The sequence below is a fragment of the Mastomys coucha genome, unplaced genomic scaffold (assembly GCF_008632895.1).
Source record: "Mastomys coucha isolate ucsf_1 unplaced genomic scaffold, UCSF_Mcou_1 pScaffold16, whole genome shotgun sequence".
Lineage (NCBI taxonomy): Eukaryota > Metazoa > Chordata > Mammalia > Rodentia > Muridae > Mastomys > Mastomys coucha.
The window spans coordinates 102,677,607-102,688,565 of NW_022196898.1; the positions used below are offsets into that span (position 1 = coordinate 102,677,607).

Genomic DNA, 10,959 nt, shown 5'->3' on the forward strand with positions numbered 1-10,959 from the left:
CTAATAAGATGTAACTAATAAGATGTAAGTAGTAATAAGTAAGATGTAAGAAGAAGATATAGAAGAATTTAAAAGAAGCTAGGTAGTAAGAAGTAGTAAATATGAAGGTTCCTGATTAAACTGCATGGAGAAGGGCTTGGTGTTTGCCTCCTTACTTCTAACTGGACAGGTCAGGTGGCCGACATCCTCCCATTGATGTATGACAAGGCCATCATCTGCTACATATGTAGCTGGAAGTGGGATTAGTGGAGATTTTTTTCTCAATCTGTAGGTTGCCCATTTGTCTTATTGACTATGTCCTTTGCCTTACAAAAGCTTTCCAGTTTCATGAGATCCCATTATTCTTGATCTTATAGCATGATCCATTAGATTTCTGTTTAGGAAATTTCCCCCTGTGCCAATGAGTCTTTCCCACTCTCCCTTCTATTTGATTCTGTGTATTTGGTTTTATGTCGAGGTCCTTGATCCACTTGGACTTGAACTTGGTGCAAGGTGACAAATATGGATCTATTTTCATTCTTCTACATACAGACAGCCAATTAGACCAGCACCATTTATTGAAGATGCTTTCTTTTTTTCCATTGTATATTTTTGGCGTCTTTGTCAAAGATCAATTATCTGTAAGTGTGTGGTTTTATTTCTGGGTCTTCAATTCTATTCCATTGATCAATATGTCTATCTCTGTATCAATACTTTGCAGTTTTTATCACTATTGCTCCGTAGTAAAGCTTGAGGTCAGGGATGGTGATTCCCCCAGCTGTTCTTTTATTGTTAAGAATTGTTTTTGCTATTCTGTGTTTTTTGTATACTATCATATCATCTTATCTTTGGTTCTTTTCTCGAGTCCTTCACCTGGTCAATCCCCTGTACTTTGTCTCTTGCATTGAATGTGTGGTCAACAATTAAGGCCCTCTGGGAGTGTATTTCTGTTTTCTTTCTCTTCATCATTTGTCTGAGTTCTTCCATCTGTCTCTTCCTCTCTGAGCTCCAGAGTCTTACAGGCACCTTTTTAAAAATCGCCATCATTCATATTTTATTTTTTTCAGAAAATAACTTTTTATACTTAAAATATCTTACAGTTATGTGACTAACACTTAAGGAAACTGGTATTTAAGTGTTGCCAGAGTTTATAGGTTAATTCAAATAGCTGATTTCAGGTGGTTGAACAGTCCTTGTATATAAACCAGGTAAAAGAATCAGGTATAGATTCAGAATGGCACAGTTTTAGAAAAGTAAAGGTTGTCTTATTTAGAAAAGACTATGCTGTTATAGTTAGTACTTTGTGATCACAAGTTCTGTTGACAGACAGGACTATATGGGGAGCGCCTTTTAAATGTTAGGTTGTAGTTAATCAAATTTTAGTTGAGATCATTGTTTTATTATTAATAAGTTTAAGAGATTTTCTCTGTATCCAAGTAATTATGAAGAAATGTATTTATGCAATATAGTAATGTAGTAAGAAGACAGTGTATTATATTGATAATAGGAGTAAATTAGTAGACCCTATAATCATTACTTTATAATTTTTGAAAGTGATCCAACTTGATATGTTTCCAAAGAAAAAATAATATATTTGATCAATTATTTGCTTTACTAATTTATGTATAACAAAGGCTCCCTCAACTGTGACTGAGCAGAGGCATATGTTTTATCTTGATTTTTTTCTGTTTAAGTTTATAGTCAAAGAAGTTGATATCCGTGGCTCCAAACAATAACAATGACCGTGAATTACCTTTTCTTTCTTTCTTCCTTTCTTTCTTTCTTTTTTCTTTCTTTCTTTCTTTCTTTCTCTCTCTCTCTCTCTCTCTCTCTCTCTCTCTCTCTCTCTCTCTCTCTCTCTCCCTTCCTCCTTCCCTCCCTCCTTCCCTCTCTCCCTCTTTCTTTCTTTCTTTCTTTCTTTCTTTCTTTCTTTCTTTCTTTCTTTTCTTTTTGTTTTTTCAAGACAGGATTTCTTTGTATACCCTTGGCTGTCCTGGAACTCACTCTGTAGACCAGGCTGCCCTAGAACTCAGAAATCTACCTGCCTGGCAACCCCAAATTTCTTAACTGCTATTTCACATTCTATCAGCATTCTGACATCACAGTCACTTATGATCCTCAAAGGTCCAGCCATTATAGCTCTTCTTAATGACTGACAGGCAGTGGAGGATCAAACTGGTCCTGTGCTTCACAGTCTGTGATGTGTTCTATCAATGCCCAAGGAAAGTCAGCATTCCAAGTCCTCATTTGAGTTTATAGAACCTCTCTGACACTCTATGGAAAGTCAACTGTTACAAACAGCCATAATTTTATTTGCAAAGCACCATTTTCCCCCTAACATAAATTATGATTATGATTAACATGATTATGAAGAGAGCATGGATCAAAGGTCCAGTGGTTCAAATGGAGAGTCTTCCTGCCCTGTGTGAAATAAGAAAAATAAGATAGAGTAATTTGAACCATGATGCATGTTCATAATCTATCATGGCAAGGATGCCAACCAGCCTCCATAGGAGCTTATCATAGCAGTACACTAGCAGAAAGGGGTGATAAAGCTTGTGTCCCACAGATGAGAAACTTGGCTTTTGTTACTTAAGGTGAAAGGGGGAGAGAGAATTGGGCCCTGTCAATCAGTTCTGCTATATAATACATGGAAAGAAAAGACTAAATCATGCTTAGTGTGTTGTATGCATAGAAAGAAGAAAACTGATATATTGAAGAATAAGCATCTCTCTAATGAAGAGAAGAAAACAGAAACTGCATTCAATATGAATGTAAATAGAGGTAATGAAAATATAGAATACTAAAGAAATAGAATGTAAGTATACAATAAACAATATGAAATGTAAAAATCAATAGTCTAGAATTGGTACTTATTAAAGATCAATAAAATAATGATACTCCTATAAGACAAATAAAGCACAAAGAGAGAAGAAATAAAAGATGGCAAGATAATAAAGGGGTTAGGACAGCAGACACAAAATACAATAAACAACATTGTAACTGCTTGATACTATCTTGTGAGAAATGTATGAGTTCTTTAAAAAAAGAAGCCTCAATTTTCAAATTAATCAAAGCTGGCATAAATGCACCAAATAATATTACAGAGGATCATGACTAGATGACTTTAATAGTCATGATGTTTCTCAAAGCTTAGAGAGCAAAGAAGTACATGTTGCTCATTGAATGGTCACAAAATTGCATGATAATATTATAGGAATGAGAACATCAGGCCAGTCAGTCCAGAATACAGATGTGAACACCTTGAAATAATAGAAAGGCATAACTTCCTATAAGCAATGTAAGTTTATTCCAGGAATGCAAGCTTAGCTTAACAGAAATACAGTGAAGGAGACACATCATTTATGATCTGTCCATCACAGTGTCAGCTGACCCCTGTGCAAACTGAAACTTTTGTGTCTATGGTTTAAAGGTCCCATCTTATTTTCCTTATTTCACACAGGGCAAGACTTCTCAGGTGACTCATGTGACCTTTACACCCCTCTCTTAAATTCCTCTCCCTCTCCCTCTCCATCTCCCTCTCCATCTACCTCCCTCTCTGTCTCCCTCTCTGTCTCTGTCTCTGTCTCTGTCTCTGTCTCTCTCTCTCTCTCTTTCTCTCTCATAATTACTTTTAAATTGTGTATCTGAGTAGTACCAATCCAATCACATGAAGATTTGAAAATCAGTTTCCTGAGTTATTGATAGGACACATCAGGAAATTTGAAGCTGAAGAATACTTTTATCTTCTGTTAGCTATGAATTATGGGAAAGAGTACCTACAAAAGACCAGCAAGCAGTCATCACTAACTGGGAGTCACTCCTGACAAAAGCCACCCAGAATATGGAGCATTCAGTCTTAAACAAACAACTGTACTCTGCCTTTAGAACAAGCTCAGAAATGAGTATTCCTTCAAGGTTGGAGCTAAGACCCTTAGTCCAGCCCAAGACACAAAGTCTCACTAATGCAGTAGTTTCTAAGGTGGCAACAGCAGAAAGACCATCTCAGTGTCTCAGGAAAATCACCTGATATAAAATCACCCCTTTGAAGTTAAAGTTCAGTAAACTGAATTAAAAGTGATTCCTTATTCTGAGGATACAGCTAGACTGGTAGAGTACTTGCCTGGCATACACAAAACCCTGGGTTTGATCACCAGCACCACATAAAAGCCAGGTATGGTGGTGTTTGCCTGTAATCTAAGCACTTAAGTGGTGTGGAGAGGAAAATCAAGAATTTACAGCCAGCCCTAGTTACATAGTAGTAGAATGGCAACTATATTACATACCTCAATATAACAATAAAAACAAACACCACCCCCAAACCAAAACCAACACAAAATACACTCCATAAGAAAAATGATGTTTTTACTTCGATATTAGACAACAAGTGTATTTATTATTACTCAGAATTTAAATAATGAGACCTTCAGTGCATGGGATTGCTAATTCTGGCCACTTGTGCAGCACAGTGTACTAAGTCAGTATACCTTAGTGAGATAAAGTTTCCACAGAAGTAGAAATGTGCAAATAAAACTTTTTTTCCTGATGTCACAATGTGAATTTGCAAGCCCAAAGCTGTAATTCAAAAGTTAATGATACTTAGATATATAAGTAATTAGGAACTGGAAAAAAATAAAATTAACCCATAAATTGCACTCATTTCATGGTTTGTCTTTGACTCACAGACATATGTGATAGTCTTTTCAATAGGTCCTAGAGAAATGCATTTCACATACAAAGTGAGGGAGAGAAATTCAGTCAGAGGCTGCCAGTTAATGAATCAGATACCTGTGAGGAGACAGACAAAACGGCATATGATGGATAGAGGTTCAGCTGGCAGTCTAACCGAAGAACTGTTGACAAAGTTATCTGAGGATCCTTGTATGAGGTTGTATAGTACAATTGTCCTGCATCAGGCAGAAATAGGTTGTCAACTTTGTCTTCCATATGCTTGGTCATTGATCTGGAATAATCTTGGGGTAAACATGGACATTCCAAAGAAACAGAAGTCAGCTTTGTGTCTGTCAGTGGGCTCACAAGGAGATCTGAGCAGCCTAAGGCATGGCTGTCATCTACTACATAGCATATGCTAGGAAAGATAGAAACTGAGACTCACAACTAAACCACCAAACAGTACTGACAGTAAATTCAAGGATGGACGGATCAGTGAAAAAAGTGAACCAATGTATGGTTCTATAACAAATTATTAATGAAAATACTTTGGGACACAAAGGACTCCAGTAACCTTGGAAATAAGAGCTATTAGGTTTAAACCCAAACCCAAACAAATGAGATACACCACCAGCAACACACTTTTGAAGAGTAAGGGGAGTGGGCAATGGAATGAGGAGGCAGAGTGCAGAATGGGAAAAGAAAGTTCTACCAGTTATTCATCATACAGAGAGGACCCAGAGTACACACACACACACACACACACACACACACACACACACACACACACTCCAAACCTCAAATAATCCAGTGAGTAAATTGATCAATGAATTAACCATATAATTCTCAAAAAAGGTAAAGGTGACCAATGAGCACATGAAACAAAAATGTTCAAGTTTTTCATCCATCAGGGGACACAGATTAAAGTACCACAAATTTTCATGTCAACCTAGTCAGCATGGCTGTTATAAAAACAACAGACATACTATCAGAGCCTCTCAAGAGACAGCTATATCAGGCTGGAGTGCCCTTCCTTCAGTCTCTGCTCCATAGTTAGTCTCTGACAGAACCTGACTAATACAGAAGTAGAGGCTCACAGCCATCCATTGAACTGAGTACAGGGTCCCCAGTGAAGGAGTTAGAGAAAGGACCGAAAGAGCTGAAGGGTTTGCAGCCCCTTTGGATGAACAACAATATGAAATAACTAGTACCCTCAGAGCTCCCAGGGACTCAACCACCAACCAAAGAGTACACATGGTAGGGCTCATGGCTCCAGCAGCATGTGTATAGTAGAGGATGGACAAGTAGGTCTTCAATGGGAGGAGAGGTCCTTGGCCCTGTGAAGGTTCTGTGCCCCAATGGAGGGAAATGCCAGGGCCAGTAAGCAGGAGAGGGTAGGATGTCAAGCAGGCAGAGAGGGGAGGGAACAGGGGTTTGTTCTTGTTGTTGTTGTTGTTGTTGTTGTTGTTGTTTTTTTCTGGAGGGGAAACTGGGAAAGGAGAAATCATATGACATGTAAATAAAGAAAATATCTAATAAATAAAAAAACCAACAACAGACATTATCAAGCACAGGTGGGCAAGAGGATGCTCATACACTGTTAGAGAAAGTTTCAATTATTTGGATGCAACAGAAACGAGTAAGAGATATACTCAGGCTCACAAGACTCAGTGGTCCCTTCCTAGGGATGCACTGAGAGCCTCTCAGTCAGCTTGCCACATAGATACCAGCACATGATCATTTATTATGTCTTTAGTCAGAATAATAAAGCTATGAAGCTAGTCAGGAGTCTACTGACAGATTAGTGGATGAAGAAAATGGAATATATTCACAACTGAGTTTTATTCAGTGGGAAAGAATAAGACAAATTATGTCATTTGTAAGACATGGTAGAATTTGAGGTCATCATGTTGAGAGAAATAAGAATGAATCATGAATATAAGTGTTTCTCTTCATATGTAGAAATCATGTTTAAAACAATGTAGACAGGAGAGTAGAAGTGACGCTGTTTACAAGGTGGAAAGGGGCAAGGGAAAGGGAAGGCGAATACGACCAACATGCGAACATAGAATCATGAGACCCAGCCTTTTGTGCAATTGGCATATATTGATAATATAAATAATGACACCTAGCTGACTGAAAGTACTGTAAAAGCTGACATGGTCTGAATCTGAGGAGAAGTGGTTTCTTGGTTTAAATTGTCATAAAAATGAAAAATATGCAGACAACATATATTAAAAAGCTTAAAATACTTGCTTTTTGATTTGTAAAAAATAAGAGGCCTCATGCTAAGCTGCAAATATTTCTTCTGGGTTACGTACAGTAACTTAGAAATTAAAAGTTATGTGTCCTAGTGAGTGAGCAGCTGTTGATAATACTCTGGGGAATTTAGACCAGTCCAAGAAGGCACAGGTAGAATATTATTGATCCATCAAGATTAAGGTCCCATTGTCTAAAGGAAAAGGAAAAAAGTTCACCTTACCAATAGAAAGGCTCCATTAGGGATAATGAGTGAATAAAGAGTAACTGACTATGAAATACCCAGTGTCGTAAACACCAAGTGACATATCAGTGGTTTGTAAATGACATGGCAGACTTAAGTGACAATATTACAATTAATAGGAAGTATAAGTCACTTTGATTTAAGATTGTTCTCATTAAATTGTATTTATCCTAAGTGCAATAGTACTACATTGCAAATATGTAAGCACCTTATTGTAGATGCTTGACTTCCACCTCATGTGGCATGGTGCTGTTTGCTGGCTTGGCACACAGTAGTCATTATGTTGAGGCATGTTCCTTCCACCCTAGTTTTTTGGGGAGCCATTATCATATACTTAGTGCAGATACATTCTTGATCCACTCTAGTAACGTGTTACTACTTTACTTTTTGATAATAGAATTTTATTTTTTCACATTTTACATTACTAAACTATTTAAAAAGCACTCTCCTTATATCTACAGACATTGTTTCTCCTAGAAATGCTAATGTCACTTGGCTCTTTCTAGAGTAGGCTGTGTTGCCATCTCCTTTTCAGCATGGTTCATGTTCTTACTTGTCAGCACATTTTTAAGTGTGCTCTGTAACATATTAAGGTGCTATGCCACGTGCAGGATTTATTTACTGAATGTCTTCTGTTGTTTTGTTTAGACTGCTTTAGTTAGTGTATACTTCCCCTGAACCATGAGGCACTTTACTTTCCTACAGCAACCAGCCTATGTTTACTGGCTCAGCAGCATGGCCTTCCACTTTTCTACAGCAGCTGTAGGCTTGAACATCTTGCAGTATGTCCAGTCAAGTTACTTCACTTTGCAAGATCAAATCAGCTTTGCGGTTTTTTGTTCTGCTTGGATGCCATCTCTGGGGAAACCTTTGAGCCTTTGCCTAGGGCAGGGCTATGAGGTGAAAGGACAGCATTTTCCCAAAACTGAGCCCTGAGATGTGCCTGCCACTTCAGCTGCCATGGCAGTGCCAGCCTATGGGTCTCTGAGGAGTGCCAGTCAGTATTTCCATGTTCTATACCTCATGCTCCTGAGCCAGAGTAGAGGGAGACAGGTTTAGCCCATATGGCTTTTCTTTCTGGACAGTGCCTTTGGGGCATGAGGCCCAAGCCTTTCTCATCTTGGTGTGAAGCCCTGATGTGGATCCTGGTGGAAGAGGCAGTTAATGTTGGAGATCTTTACCACTAAGTTGGACTGCATTGGGAAGAGCACAGGAGGCGTCTTGACGAGCACTTGTTCTTACATTCCAGACTTGGATTTTCTTAAGTAAATGCCCTCTTCTTTTGGCTTGTGCACTTTGAGAATTCTTGGAGCTCTTTACCTTTTAATTGTTACTAGTTGCAAGTTTTCTCTCAGAATGCTATATCTCTATTCCCGAAGTTGTCTATCCAGCATGGCCTCTGCTCAGAGCTCTAGAATGGTTTTCAAACTCAGTGGCTTGCCTTTGGTGGTATTGTCTCAGGTAGCATCTGCCTGGTCTCTGGCCCTGACTGGTTTCTCTGGACAGAATGCAGTTCTCAGTCTCTCTCACTATGATGTCCTCAGCCTTATTAATATACTTAATGGTTTGTTTGTCTTTATTTAGGTAACAGGCTTCATGAGATGCAAACCTTTCTCTTCTCACAAAACACATTGCTACTTATGCAAAACCATACCTGTTCTATGAATATCCATGCTTTTCTTTATGTGTGACAACTGGCTGATCATGAGAGATTACATCACAAGTTTCTCTCCTGGATAAACATGTTTGTCTAGCTGCATCCCTGGCTGCACTTGAAGCTGGAGCCCTAGGAAAGAATACAGCTGCTTAGCATGCTCAAGTGCTTACTGTGTTCTGCTTGGCTTTGTATACTTTCACCATGGGCTGGATACATGTGGAACAGGATAAAACAGCTTTGCAAAGCAGAGCTGTTCCCTAGAGAGGTCAGCTGCTACATTGAGCTAGTAAACGTTTTATTGTACCTTTTTGTTTGTTTGCTTGTTTAACCTGATTTGTTTTATATTTATTTTTATTCCCTTTATATCCCTATGGCAGCCCCCTCCCTCCTACCCACCCACTCCCTCCTTTAAAAATTGCTCCCCCATTGTCCTTTACCCTTCTCCTAGAGAATGGGAGCCCCACATCCCTGCTTTGGTATCACTCCACCCTGGGGTATCTAGTCCCAGCAGGGCTAGGTACATTCTTTCCCTTTGAGGTTCAACCAGGCAGTCTAGAAAAGGGATTTGATGTCAGGCAGTAGAAAAGAGACAGCCCCTGCTCCACTTGTTAGGGGACCCACATGAAGTCCAGGCTGCACACTTGCAACAAATATGTAGGGGGTTAGTTCTAACTCCTGCATGTTTGATAGTTGTTGGCCCCTGCTCTGGGAGCCACATATTTCCAGATTAGTTGACTCTGTGGGTCTTCTTATACCTACATATTGATAGGCAGAAACATCAAGAATGGAGTATTAAATAGAGCACATTTATGACATAGGAATGCTGCCTTGTTTGGATAGTTTTGTTTCTGGTATTTCCCAGTTGATTTATCATTTTAACAAATGATGTTTTTTTGTCACATGGGATGGGTGTTGTTGGTGTTTAGCAACTCATTTGTATGAGATTAACTTGGTTCATTTCTATATGTTTTCTAAGGCTGTTAAATGGTGCCTGCTGCATTTTGTCTAATCCCTTTCACTTCTCCATTTATACAGACTTTTCCTGCAGTCATGTGCTGCCATGTTGAGAGACACAGCATCATCAGTGTGCTCCTTCTCTTCGCTGGTGTTGCTGGCATTTTTTAGCTAATACTGAATACTTTCCTTTGTAATCAAATTACCCCGTGTTTTCCCTTTAATTGTAAAGTGGACCAAATGAGAATTCTAGCAGAATGTTGACTAGCTAGGAGAGACGGGACATCTCTTCCACGCCTTCTGTGTTTAAGGAGAAAGTATTCAGTATCTTATTAATATGATGTTTGTTTATAGTTAGCAACTGTGAAACAATATTTCATTAAATACAGCATAGGAATAAAAGGTAAACAGGATTTGCTCCTTTGTTTGCCCATTAGTGTGGCCAGCAGAAATGTGATAGTTCTTTTGTAGCCTATGTTCCATAGATATCACTGCCCTATGCTTCCTCTATATTTACAAAGTGTAACAGAGAGAAACTCTGAAGTCCAGCAACTGCCATGCTGTAGTGCATGGAGAGAGGAGTCGCCACCTGTAGTAGCATCCGATTAATACTTAAATGATCCCCATGGTGACACGTGCCTTGCTACCTGTCCCAGTGTTCTGGGTTCCTTAATAAAAGACCTTTGTATTTTGATAAGCCTAAAATAGCCCAATGGCTGTGCCACTTCCTAACCTTCATGAGGCTAATCCACTTCCCCCAGATATTCCTACATTATTACTTACTACATACCATATTCCATCTTTGCTGCCCTGGACCCAGTCAGGCAGCTCTCTTGGGCCACAATCCCTGGGCTCCTACATGGCAGCTATGCTCTCTGTCACATACCTCCTCAGGCACAGTGTCTTTTATCTCTTTGTCCTGGCATGGCCAATCTCCTCTTTCTCTCTGCCCCTTGCCAGGGAATCCTAAAAGTCTACCCTGCCCAGCCATTGGCTGCTGGCAACTTTATTTACCAATCAGAACCAACCAGGGGCAGGGGCCCTCAGTGTCTTACATCCAAATATGAAGATTCTCCTGCAAACAATTTTGCTGACCCAAATTAACGTAATACAAGCAGCCACAACCTCCCACCACTGCCTGCCCAGTGCTAACCCACCACTGCCTGCCCAGTGCTAACCCACCACTGCCTGCCCA

General features: G+C 39.3%; 1 protein-coding gene across 2 annotated transcripts in view; it reads left to right on the top strand.

Annotated features, from left to right (window-relative positions):
* Lrriq3 (leucine rich repeats and IQ motif containing 3) overlaps positions 1-10,959 on the top strand; it is a 92,680-nt gene that overhangs the window by 30,624 nt on the left and 51,097 nt on the right. The window lies entirely within an intron of this gene.